The sequence below is a fragment of the Hyaena hyaena genome, unplaced genomic scaffold, assembly GCF_003009895.1.
Source record: "Hyaena hyaena isolate Hyena2069 unplaced genomic scaffold, ASM300989v1 scaffold_1262, whole genome shotgun sequence".
NCBI lineage: Eukaryota > Metazoa > Chordata > Mammalia > Carnivora > Hyaenidae > Hyaena > Hyaena hyaena.
Genome location: NW_024081896.1, coordinates 421,263 through 434,181, shown reverse-complemented (window position 1 = coordinate 434,181; position 12,919 = coordinate 421,263). Strand labels below are relative to the sequence as shown.

Here is a 12,919-nt window from a genome sequence, read left to right as displayed (position 1 = left end):
CTTAACTTAAAACCATAGCTTTTTGATGGATTCATGAAGGCTATGACTTTGTAGTAAATTCATCTTTTTCTTATTGATGGTAGGAAGCAATCTTACTCCAGCTTTCCCCAACCTAGACAGAAACCAGGCTTTGCTTTTAACCATCACATACCCCAAATGGCTGGTAATTAAAATAACTTAGGGCTTCCATGTATATATTCTAATAAAGAGGTTTAATTTTATCCTGAAACACAAGAGATAGCAAAGAATTTTAAACAAGGGAATAACATGATCAGATCTGGGATTTAGAAAAATAACTGCATCAGCAGTGTTAAAGGCACAGATTAGAAGCAGGAAGATCAGTTAAGCTTAAAATATTCTAGAGATGACATAACAAGGACTTGAATAAGAAGAAATAGGCTTGGAAAAATGTCAAGAAGTTTTTCAGACTTGGGGTGCCTGGGTCAGTTAAGCATCTGACTCTTTATTTTGGCTCAAGTCACAATATCAGTTTGTGACATTGAGCCCTGTGTCATTGAACTCTTTGCTGACAGGGCAGAGCCTACTTGGGAATTCTCTCTCTCCCTCTCTCTGCCCCTTCCTTCCCCTCAAAATAAATACATAAACTTAAAAAAAAAAAAAGAAAAATTTCAGACTCTGTGAGCAATTAGATGAAATAAAGGAAGGATAATTCTAGTGTAACTACACAACTTGATTAACCAGTATATTTATTGAGTACCCATTTCATTATCAAACATATCCTAGTTTGAATAGAAAATTATATTATATGGTCAACTTCAACTTTGGGTGATTCTAAGGGTTTCCAGCTTGGGCAATTGGGTTAAAGTCAATAACATGATTGAAATATGTTTTAAGTGGAGTCAGTATTGGAGGAAAGAGGATATGATTAGAGGAACATTACTAAATTTCATCAGGTGCTGATGCTCAACAGAGAACTTGTTGTATGGGTCTGGAGATCAGAAGAGAGGCCTATGGTAGAAATACAAATTTGATGATTATTAGCGGCATTGAAATCTATTGATATAAATGAGATTGCCCACAGAATATAAAGTTGGAAGAATCAGGAAAGGGTGTGATAGAAAAGAAAAGTGAGTTTAGTGTAGAGAATTTCTATGAAAGGCAAGAAAGAAGGTTTTAAGTATGGAGTGGTCAATGATGTCCAATAGTTATTGACTGAAGTAAAAGGTAAACTTAAAATTAGCCAATGGATTTTCCAAGTCCAGACAACAGAGAAATTGAAAAACAAAACCCCAGAGGGGTGTATTATACAGATTGGGGAATTCAAAAAAAGCACTCTTCCACATGAATCTAACTTTTTCATGCCGTATTATGAGGTCTCAAGCATAAACACTATATTTGGAACACTAAAATGTATATGGCTAAGTACTCTTCTTTCTTTTGTCTTACATTTATAGCTTGATAAAAAGTTTTTGCAAAGTCACAGAAAAAAATAGAACTGTAATTAATGTATCACAACTTATTTAGCTGATTTGATGTATTATCAAATTTTAGGTTTTAATTACATTTCATGTTGTTACAAAACTCTTTCTCTAGCAGTATAGACCACAGTATAGGGAAAGGGGATGGTGAAAAAGAGAAAAAAAGGACACTTTATTTTGGGACCAAATGTGTGTGTGTGTGTGTGTGTGTGTGTGTGTGTGTTCCATTGCATTAAAGAATACATTTTAATTTAATTTAATTTTAATTAATTTATTTTGAGAGAGCAAGTGAGCAAGCATGAACTTGCTCTTTTTTTGAAGATTTTAAAAACGTATTTATAATTAATTTGTGAGAGATGTCAGACAAAACATAAGTAGTTCACTGAGTTAGTGGTTTAGTTTGAAGTCTCAAGTTGCAGGCAGTTAAGTCCTTATTTAGAAATAAAGGCCTTTATACCTATTTATAATGTACAGTTACTTGCAAAGAAGTTAGATATACAACCATTTTCTAAAAGCCTTTTTTTTGTTTTGTTGGTGACGGTGCTGGTTTTTCCAAATGGATGAGGTAGACCTATAAAAATGAGACGCAAGAAAAGACAGTTAGGAAGTGAGGATTTTCTCTTGAAGGCGGTTGACTGGTAACAGGGAGAATGGGATATTGAAAGAGTGGCTCTAAGGAACCACCTTCTGTTCCTCTGGTGGTGTTCACCCCATCACTGTGTCCGCCCCATCACTGCACTCGACACTCGCTTGTTCACTGACCCCTTTGAAGTCAACGCTTCAAACACGTGGCACGAAGAGAGGCTTACACCGAGACTGTCACTGTCGCGATGGCTTACAAGTCTTGAGCCTTGCGGGGAATCCGGAAAGGGCTCTACCGACCGTAGTCTGCAATCGGCTTGTCGAGTCTTCAACAATTCGAGGCCCATCCTCTGAACCCCTCTCGTGCTGTAAATTGTAGTAACAATTCTGACACACGTGCAGCGGGGATGAGATTTTCAAGGCTTTGAGTTCTGGCTGAAACCGACTGCACCTCTGGCGGAAGAGCTGGCCGCAGTTCCTGCAATGGGGCCGTCTTTCCGCCAGAGAGAACCGCCCGGAGCAGCCCGAACAGCTGTCACCTCCCTCATCCTTCACCCACGGTCAGCAGCGGAACGGCCTGGCCGGTCTGTTGCCAACGAGGATCCTGCTGTGACCTTGGAGACGCCCAGGGCGGTGATCTCTGCCCTGTGTGCGTTGTCCTTCGGATCCAAGGCCGGGTGCAAAGCTAGCTTACTCCGGCCTGAACACCAGCCGCCGCTCCCACTGGTACCCAGGCTTCAATCTGCTGTGATTCCGCACTTCAGTGGGATTGGGGTGGGGCTGGGGGGTTAAGGGGACCGTGCAGCTGGGCTCTGGCCCGGCCCTCTGAATAGTTCACCAATATGAAGCCGTGGGTCTCATCCAGACTGAGCGGTCAGACCTGCGCCCGGAGTCCCGGCAGCCGCTCTGCGCGCCCCAGCCGGCGGTTGCTCTGCAGGAGGCTGGGCCGAGGCTGGTGCTGCTGGGCTGGCGGGGCGTGTCCTTGGGGTCCTGGCTGGCGCTCTGCTCATCTGCCTCTGAATCTCTGCTGTCCTCGTCCTGGGCTTCCTGTCCTATTTGTGCTTCTGGACGGTCTTCCTGCGTTTCTAGGACTTCAACAGGCTCAGGAGCTGGTGTTTCAGGAACTTGCCAAAATTCCCTTCTCCAGACCCAGACCACGCCATCCGAGTGAGCGTCCAGTTACCATGACGCTCTGTGTATCTCACTCTCATCTCCGACACGCAGCAGCAATCTGCTCGCTCCGGCCTGTGAACGTGTTCACACTCACAATAGGGTTCTCGCTGATGCTCCACACGTGGGTACATGTGCCAGCGCAGGACACGATGTCCCCTCTTGATTCACTGATACGAAGAGCAGAAAGTGGAGCTCTGTGGCCTCGGAGCTGGGTCAGAAAGAGAGAGTCCCAAGCAGGATCTGTGGTCACACACAGAGCCTGATGCTGGGGCTCTAACTCACTGAACTGTGAGATCATGACCAGAGCCAAAACCAAGAGTCTGGCACTCAACTGACTGAGTCACCCAGGCGCCCCAGATGTGAATCCTTCTAGAATTAAAAATCTTATTCTAGGAGAATCATCTCAAAATCACCTGTTCAGAAGAGTTGATTTTTCAGTATTGAAGAGTCAGTATTGGTCTCCAGTCCTCTCTTATGAGTGAATTTTAAAGTAGTCATCTTGTGTTCCTGCATAAAACTAAATAATTTGATTTACCTGGATTGATGGCTCTTCCTAACTGCATTTTTCTCAAGAATAAGTTTTTCTTTTTCTTAAGTGTTTATTGTAGATTTTAAGCAATACTTATTCTTTCTCCATCTTTTTATATTTAATAACTTTAATCAATTTAGACATATTTCTATTGTTGAAACAGGATATTTGTGAAACATCCATTTTGCATGTCCTTCCAAAACAATAGTCTGTAATTCCCCCATTTTTCTGGCAATGCAAACCTTTCTATTCATTTTTCCTTTTGTTTTGTGTCTGAATATGTTTAATGTAAACCTTCTATGACCTGTCTGAAGCCCTTCAGGCTTAACACCATTGGCAGTGAGTTTTCTTACCCTTAATTGTGCTCCTGACTTTGGTTTAGTTTGTCCGTATATTCCCTGAGCTTTAGGTTTATTATATCCAAGTTTATTATTTCAAAGTAGGTGTTTATGTGCCACTTTTCCCTCACTCTTTGCATAAGAATTCATAACAGTATCTCTTGTTATGCTATGCCTTTTGCTCTGGGATTTAACCTGGAGAGAGGAATGAGCTCTAATCCCCCTGTTATCTTTGGAGTGGGAGGCACTGACCATCCGTTTTACCTCATCTGTTCTCAATCCGTCTAAAATACTTTACCCTCAATTCCATTTAAACTCTCTTTTATTTGTTAGCAGATGTTGAAAAAGTACTGTTCATTTTCATTGATTTCTCTCTCTTTGCCCTGACAATGCTCCTTTCTATTTTCCCCTCCATCAGTTGCACAGAATTATATTTTTCTTCCTTCTTTTTTTTTTAAAGTCCCTTCCTCCCACCATTGTTTTCAGGTCTCAGAGGCATAGCTTTCCCTGTCATTACCTTTGTATAGGTTTCCACTGAATCTAATCTGGGGGTCCTCAACTCTTGCTGCACTTTAGAATTACCTGGGAACTTAAAAGAACATACCAATTTCTGGTACCAAAACCGGCCAAATAAACCTGAATCTCTGAGGGTGAATTTAAAATCTTCTCAAGTGATTTTAATGTGCAACCAGGAATGAGAACTATTGATCTACTTATTTTTAGCCAATTTATGTTCTCCTACCTTCCCATTTCAAGTAAGGGAATCCATTGAGGATATCTTTGCCTTTTTTTTTTTTTTATTTTCCTGGTGGTAAAATCATACAGCACTTGGAAATAGTGCTGATAATCTCCCCCAAATTAATATGACACTTATGAATTACATCATATTCCCTGTCACTTGGTAAGAGCTACATAAGGCAGGGAAAGCAGAGGAGAAAACTAGAGAAAAAAGATAAATAAGTGGCAGGAGGAGTAGACAGAGAGACACAGAGAGAAATTAAGGAGAGAAGATGAAAGAGATAAAATGAGGTGGGATTGCTTGATACAAATGCAGATTGTTCAGAGACCTAGAGGTGGAGGAGGCTAAGAATCTCTGATTGAATTATTTTCAGGATGATCCAGAGCCACTTGAAGTTTGAGAACAATAATACTGGTCAGCAAGGAATTTACGAATCTCACTAGAAGTTATCACTCTTTTAAAAACACTTTATACCCTCATAAACACTGAACATGAAAAGATTAATTAAAGGGTGGTTTCTACTAAAGCAGACATGCTGTGTGTGTGTGTGTGTGTGTGTGTGTGTGTGTGAAGTGTAGGGGTGCAGGTGAATGGTATTTGTGGCTGTGCATGGTACTATATTTTACACTATTCCCCAAATTTGTGAGATCATAGGATTACCTGGCCAACTTGTTTAGTTTTTAAATATTTTTTAAACGTTTATTTATTTTTGAGAGAGAAAGACAGAGACAGAGAGAGAGTGTGAGCAGGGGAGGGGCAGAGACAGAGGGAGACATGGAATCTGAAGCAGGCTCCAGTCTGTCAGTACAGGGCTTGAACCCACAAATCATGAGATCATGACCTGGGCCGAAGTCGGTCGCCTAACCAACTGAGCCATCCAGGCACCCCTTAAAATATTTTTTAATATTTATTTATTTTGGAGAGACAGACAGAGTGTAAGCAGGGGAGGGGCAGAGAGAGCAGGAGACACAAAATCTGAAGTAGGAGCCAGGCTCCGAGCTGTCAGCACAGAGCCCCATGCAGGGCTCGAACTCACAATCGGTGAGATCATGACTTGAGCTGAAGTTGGATGCTCATTGACTGAGCCACACAGGCGCCCCATGGCCAGCTTATTTAAAACTCTGATTTCTAAACCGCTTAATGGGCTTGAAATGAATATTTTGATTCAGTAGGTCTGGAGCAGGCTCTATGAATATGAGTGTATGATCCCACGAATTTCATAGGTGATTATTATGATAAAGGAAATCTAGAAAACACTGGCCTTGGGCAATTTCAGAGGAATTGGGAAGACCTCTTACTTAATATTAAATAGATTTAAACCAGCTTTCTAATGCCAGAATTTTTTTTTTATAAGGAGTGACTCATTAAGTAGATCTAAAGTATAGATAATTGATATCAGATCAATTTCTAAATGATTTAGTTTAAAGCAAATGATAGAGTAAGGACATATGAACAATACAAAGACATCGCTTGCTTTCTTGGTACTTTTGCTTCTAGGGAGTGGATTAGCTTAAGTAGCCAGATTAATGTTCTGAGTGAGATGAAGAACTGATTCTGTGCTCTGAATAATCAGATGGGGAAATGCTGGCACTCCATCTCCACTTTCAGTGGGCTGTGTGGAGAAATCAGGAAAGCTGACTCCCTCCCGTGTCTTCACCTATTGTGTTTAATGCATTCTCTCTCCCTGGAGGTCCAACATTCTGCCACCTGCCCCTTGCTCCTATCTCAACCCCCTACATTGGCTAAGAACCTCTGCCTGGACAAAGAGTTTACTTTCTTTGGGGCCTGATTGTTTAGCCTGGGGATGAATGCAGCTCCTAATAACTAGTGCTCCATACATGGAAAAAGGAGAGAGAATCCTGTTTGGCCTGTCAGTTTTGCTGTGGGAAATGCAGTTCATTAATTGCTCAGATGATTGTACTTGGAAACCAGTTCTCTTGCCATTTGTGCACTTAATTATGAACAACTTTGGATCTACTCTTCTATGAATCTTTCTAATGACTCCCTCCTGAACATGTTTCAAATATACGGATTCTTCTACTCCTGTCAGTCAACCCAGTGTTATTTATTTTCCATCTTCTAAGAGTTTTTCCCAATTACTTTGATGTTGGTCATGTCCTTTATTGGTTTTAAATATTTTCTATGATTTTTAGAGTTTAGGATGAGGAGGTCAGAAAAATTGATCAAATGTTGCATTTTTCAATAAGAAAACAGAAAGAAAAACACAAATATCTGATTAATTTAAGCAGAAATGGAATTTGTTGAGAGGATATTAGGAAATTTTCAGAATTGCCCTAAATATTACAGAACCAATTTCAGAAATATCCAATGCAACTGTGCTCTAGAATCAAAAGAGGTTGAGAAAGTGAAAATCTGGTATTTTGAGCATCAGTAGTAGAAGGGAAGCACTCAAGGATTTTCAACCTCTTGGTCTATGAATCACCTCTGGCTTCACTTTCCTTTCTGGAGTATAACCCAACTTTCCAATGATGTACTCATTAATAACCACTTTAAAAACTCTTGTATATTTAACCTTGCATTGCATCAGCTTGCCAATCTTCAACAGTGAATCATTCCACCATCTGTTTTTCAGATTTTATTCCCAGGTTGCTGGACTTTGCTGGATAAACTCTCAAAATTATGTTGACTGAAAATTCACGCTAACCCAATTCTGAGCCATAACTTCATCCGTGTGTTTTCCTTGACCTTCCTTTCTTATTTCTCTTCTTCCTTTTTCCTAGATCATCTGCCACATAAATAAAGGAGTAGGAAACTAGAAAGAGAAGACATTATTTTAACCCCAGGTTCTGTTACTTATTAGTTTGTGATTAGAGAGTGATTCTTCAGTTTACTCTGTCCCAGTTTTGTCCATAACATGGAAATAATATTTAAATTATAGGATGCTTAAATATATAAATTATAGCTGATTAAAAAGGGTATGCAAAATTAGCTTCCCAACCACATTATGCCCACATATGGTAGCTTTGTATGAAAAGGAATCCAAAACCTTTATTAAAATTATTTACTTGCTACTTTTTTCAATTGATATTCATTTCCAAATTTCCAGCTTTTTCTGGACAGTGTGAAATCTCCTCTGACACCTCATACTAAAAATATCTATAATGAGCCACCTCTTTTTCTTCCCAAACTGCTCTTCTTTCTGGCTTAGAACAATTCTAGTTATTTAAAAGAGATGCTTCACTGTTGCCTCATGTTGTTGTTTCAATATCATTACTCTTGTATTATCACATTTCCAGACCTCTTTTCTTCTCTTCTATTTCACTTTGACCAAGAGCATAATATTCTGTCCTCTCGGTTTGATGCTGCCAATCAAAAGCTAGAAACCTTGTTTCATGTACTAAGTCACCACCTAAGATACGATACAATCCCTGGGACAAGAAGAAAAATCTAAGTGATCCAGGCTACGTACTGGCTTTATTTACTTACGTTTAATGCCACTAATTCTGCAATTCAATCCACAAGCCCATTAGATTATATTTACATACAAATATTGTATTTGTATCTCAAAATATATACCATTTTACTTGGGTTTTCTTGATAAGGTGATTGGAATATCCATTTTCTTGCTTCATTCTAATAAATTTATCTATAATTCCAGGATGCTTATTAGGGAAGGCTCCTCTGCCCTCCAGTGAGCATGTCCATGTGTGTTTGCAGAAGACCTCTCTGCTTCTTGGGATCGTTGCTTCAGTGTGCTAAATTGTATTAAATATCTGATCCTTCCTACCTAAACCTCTCTAATTAAAATCAGAAAGATTTGAAACCAGACTACAGAAGCAGGATTTGTTTCTCTTGTGTTCACAATTGGTGTAAAAAAAATCTGCTGCGATGTAACATTTAGAGTTTTCTCTTGTGAGAATGCAGACGGAAGGTGCAACGGTTTGCCTCCACATCAGTTTCTTCCCATTGGTCCTTTGTTCTCCATTTTCCCAAAGAAATTTCTTGTTTTCTAACAGTGTGTTTTCCTACACAGCCTAAATTATTTTTATACAGTTGATTCTTGAGTTTTAATTTTAGTTTTAACACTTAGATGACATTCAAACTAGTCTAACTTTCACTGGAAATAATTAGCTGTATTCTTAAGCCTCCAAGCAGTGGTTCTGGGATTTCCTGGCTGTATGTTGAAGTCATTTGGTAGATATGAAAATCTGAGATGTAATTAGTGCTTTACACAACTAATAGGTCTATTTGTCAGAGATTCAGATCCTAGGTTCTAAGTAAGGAAACAAATAACTAGTGCAACTTAATGGGATAGAAAGACTGCTTTGAAAAGTCAAGTTCTTGTAAATATTTTAATGAAACTAGACTGACATTACTTTATCTTTAAATATGGTCTGCTTAAGAGGGTGTGGGGGGGGAGGGGAGAGATGGGCATGGAGGAGGGCACTTGTGGGGATGAGCACTGGGTGTTATATGGAAACCAACTTGACAATAAACTATTTGTAAAAAAAAAAAAAAGATTAGTGAAAAAAAGTTTAAAAAAATAAAAAGAATACAAACCCTAAAAAAATAAATGATGGTAATAAGAAAAAAAAGAGGAGTGGCTCATGGGGCACCAGGGTGACTCGGTTGGATGGCTCACTTCTGCTCAGATCATGATCTTGTGGTTTTTGAATTCAAGCCCTGCGTCCGGCTCTGTGCTGACAGCTCAGAGCCTGGAGCCTGCTTCAGATCCTCTGTCTCCCTTTCTCTCTCTGTGCTCTTCCCCAGCTTGTGCTCTGTCTCTCAAAAATGAATAAACATTTAAAAAATTTAAAAAAGAGGAGTAGCTCAGTAATATATTCACCAGTTTTGTGCCAGCGCATGGTATGTTCAAGCAAGAATTAATGTACTCAATTTGAATAATATGAATATACAGATATATCTTTCTCTTAAAATTACCATGCTACTGGTTGATAATATTATGAGATAGTAAGAGAAAGAGTAAATGTGTATCTATTTCTGTTTTCTGCTTTGCTTTGCCTCATGAGACGTAGCAAATATGGTGTATTGATAGGGAAGTAATAAAAATATTTTTTGGAAAAATATTTTCTTTTAACAATTTTTAATGTTTATTTTTTTAGAGAGACAGAGCGTGAGCAGGGGAGGGTCAGAGAGAGAGGGAGACACAGAATCTGAAGCAGGCTCCAGGCTCTGAGCTGTCAGCACAGAGCCCAGTGCAGGACTCAAACTCATGAACTGTGAGATCATGACCTGAGCTGAAGTCAGATGCTTAACTGACTGAGCCACCCAGGTGCCCCTAATATTTTCTTTTGTAATTTCTGAAAATCGGTTAACTTACAGGTAATCTTCTATAGGGAGTTTCATGACTCAAGAATGGAGGCAACTAGTTAGGTCAGGGATATGGAATTATTGAAATCCATCTGGGTTGTTACAGACTTTGTAAAACTTTAGGAGAACGTATTTCATTTTTCATACTACCAATCACACAGCATACATTTTAAAGTAATTATTTGGTTAAAAAGAGTGTATGAGGGCAGAAGAAGTGGTATAAACTAGAATGACGTGGGCTTCCATGATATCTTGTACCTGTAGTGAGCTACCACCAGTCCCAGCCTCTTGGTACCTGGGATGGGCCAGTCAGGTATTGTATTAACATGTATTGTTAATAGATGTTGGAGATGAGAAGGAGAAGGAGAAGGAGAAGAAGAAAGAAGAAAGAAGAAGAAGAAGAAGAAGAAGAAGAAGAAGAAGAACAACAACAACAACAACAACAACAACAACAACAGACTGGGGACTTATTTTTTTCAAGCTGCTTAACTAATTGAAGGGAGTAGATAGGGAGCCTGAAAATGAGAAGATTTCAGGTAGTGAAGAGTGTTATGAAGAGGATAAATAATACTAAAGAATGATGCTTCTGTAGGATGATCAGGAAGGCCTTTGTGACAAGGTACACTTCAGGCAAGAGCTGAGCAATGAGAAAGGGTTAGCTGTGTAAAGACCTGGGGGAGAGAATTCCACGTAGGAGGAACAGTGAGTGTAAGAGCCTTGCTTCAGGAGCCAGCCTGGTGTGTCCCAAAGCTGAGGGAAAAGGTCAGTGCCTGGACACGGATGGGGCATATGGTGGAAGGACTTGAGGCCAGGAATATGGCAAGGGGAAGATAAAGAGGACCTTTTAGGGCAAAACACAGACTTCAAATTCTTATTTAAGGGTAACTGGTAGCCACCACAGTTTTTAAAAAGGTAGAGAAATGATACGATTTACCCTTTAGGAAGACCATTCAGCCTGCTGCATGGTGAATATACTCTGGGTTGGGGGTGGGGGAGAGGGAACATTCGGGAAGATTGTTTAAGTGGTGCTACTGAAATCCAGGGAGAAATTAGAAAGGTTTGGACCAGAGAAACATTAACAAAGATAGTGAGAAGCTGCATATTTGGAATATATTCAGATGAAGAGATGATAGGACGTATCGAGAGGTAGAAAATGGAGGATATGAGAAAAGAATCATGACTCTTCATCTCACTCCTAATTTTCCCCGAAATATTGTTTTGTAATAAATATAAAGCAACAGTTTTCCTTTCTCTCCTCCTTATTTTTCAATTCCTTTATAACTGATTCCATGCCTGTTTTTTGAGGTTGTCATTATTTGAGTACAGTTGACACACAATGTTGCATTAGTTTCAGGTGTACAACATAGTGATTCAACTTCTCGGTACCTTATGCTATGCTCACCAAAAGTGTAGCTACCACTGGTCACCATACAACACTATTGCAATATCATTGACTACATTTCTTAAGCTGTGCCTTTTATTTCCATGACTTACTCATTCCATAACTGGAAGACTGTATCTCCCATGCCCCTTCACCCATTTTGTCCCTCCCCCTCTTCCCTTCCCTCTGGTAACCATCAGTTTGTTTTCTGTATGTATGGGTCTTATTTCTGCTTTTTGTTTCTTTATTCTTTTGTTTGGGTTCTTATATTTCACATATAACTGAAATCATATGGTATTTGTTTTTCCCAGTCTTATTTCACTTGGCATAATACCCTCTAGCTCCATTCAAGTTGTTGCAAAAGGTAACTTTTTTATGTCTGTATGATATTTCTGTGTGTGTGTGTGTGTGTGTGTGTGTGTGTGTGCGCGTGTGCACTAGTGTATCTTCCTTATTCATTCATCTATTGATGGATACTTAGGTTGCCTCCATATCTTGGGTATTGTAAATAAAGGTACAATAAGCATAGGGGCACATATATCTTTTCAAATTAGTGTCTTCATTTTCTTTGAGAAATATTTGGTAGTGGAATTATTGGATCATATGGTATTTTTATTTTTAATTGTTTGAGGTACCTCCACACTGTTTCCACAGTGGCTGTATCAATTTACATCCCCACCAACAATCCACAAGTGTTCTTTTTTCTCCACCCTCTTGTCAACACTTATTTCTTGCCTTTCTGATTTTAGCCCTTCTAACAGATATAAAGTGATATCTCATTGTGATTTTGATTTGCATTTCCCTGATGATTAGTCATGGTAAGCATCTTTTCATGTTTGATAGCTTGTTTTCTTAACTTTGCTTTCTGGATATCACAGTGTGAAATATAAAATTAAAAAAAATAAGCAAGTAAAAAGTATATTTTCATATCATCATGACAAAAAAACCCATTGGTGTTTGTCAACATATTTTCTTTTTGAAAGCCTATTTTGCCTCTCCTCTTTCAGAATATCTGCATGATGAAGCTTGAGGACACAAGAGTTTTACACTTAGCATGTCCTATCTACATCTACATTTCTAATATCAGGAATGGAAATAAGATATTACATTCTTTTCAAGTTAAAGCTAATTGTGGGCTTGAGGCTAAGAAAACTACAAGAGAAATTATAACAGCAATTATATTTTGCATGCTGACTCTTTGCCTGGCATGGTTCTTCATACTTTGTGTATTTTAACTAATTTAACCCCAAACAATCCTATGATGCATTTTAAAAGGAGAAACTGAAGTGCTGAGGTGGAGAAATATGCCCAAGATTGCAGAGTTAATACATGATAGAGCTGGTATTTGGCTTCAGGCAGCCAACTTTAGAGGCCACACACTTTACCGCTATGTACTAATATTCCTTCTCATCTTGGTGCAGTTTCAGAAATAGTGGAAGAATGATT

General features: G+C 39.1%; 1 pseudogene; it reads right to left on the bottom strand.

Annotated features, from left to right (window-relative positions):
• Positions 1–1,946: 1,946 nt before the first annotated feature.
• Positions 1,947–3,411, bottom strand: LOC120224834 (annotated as a pseudogene).
• Between the last annotated feature and the right edge of the window lie 9,508 nt (positions 3,412–12,919).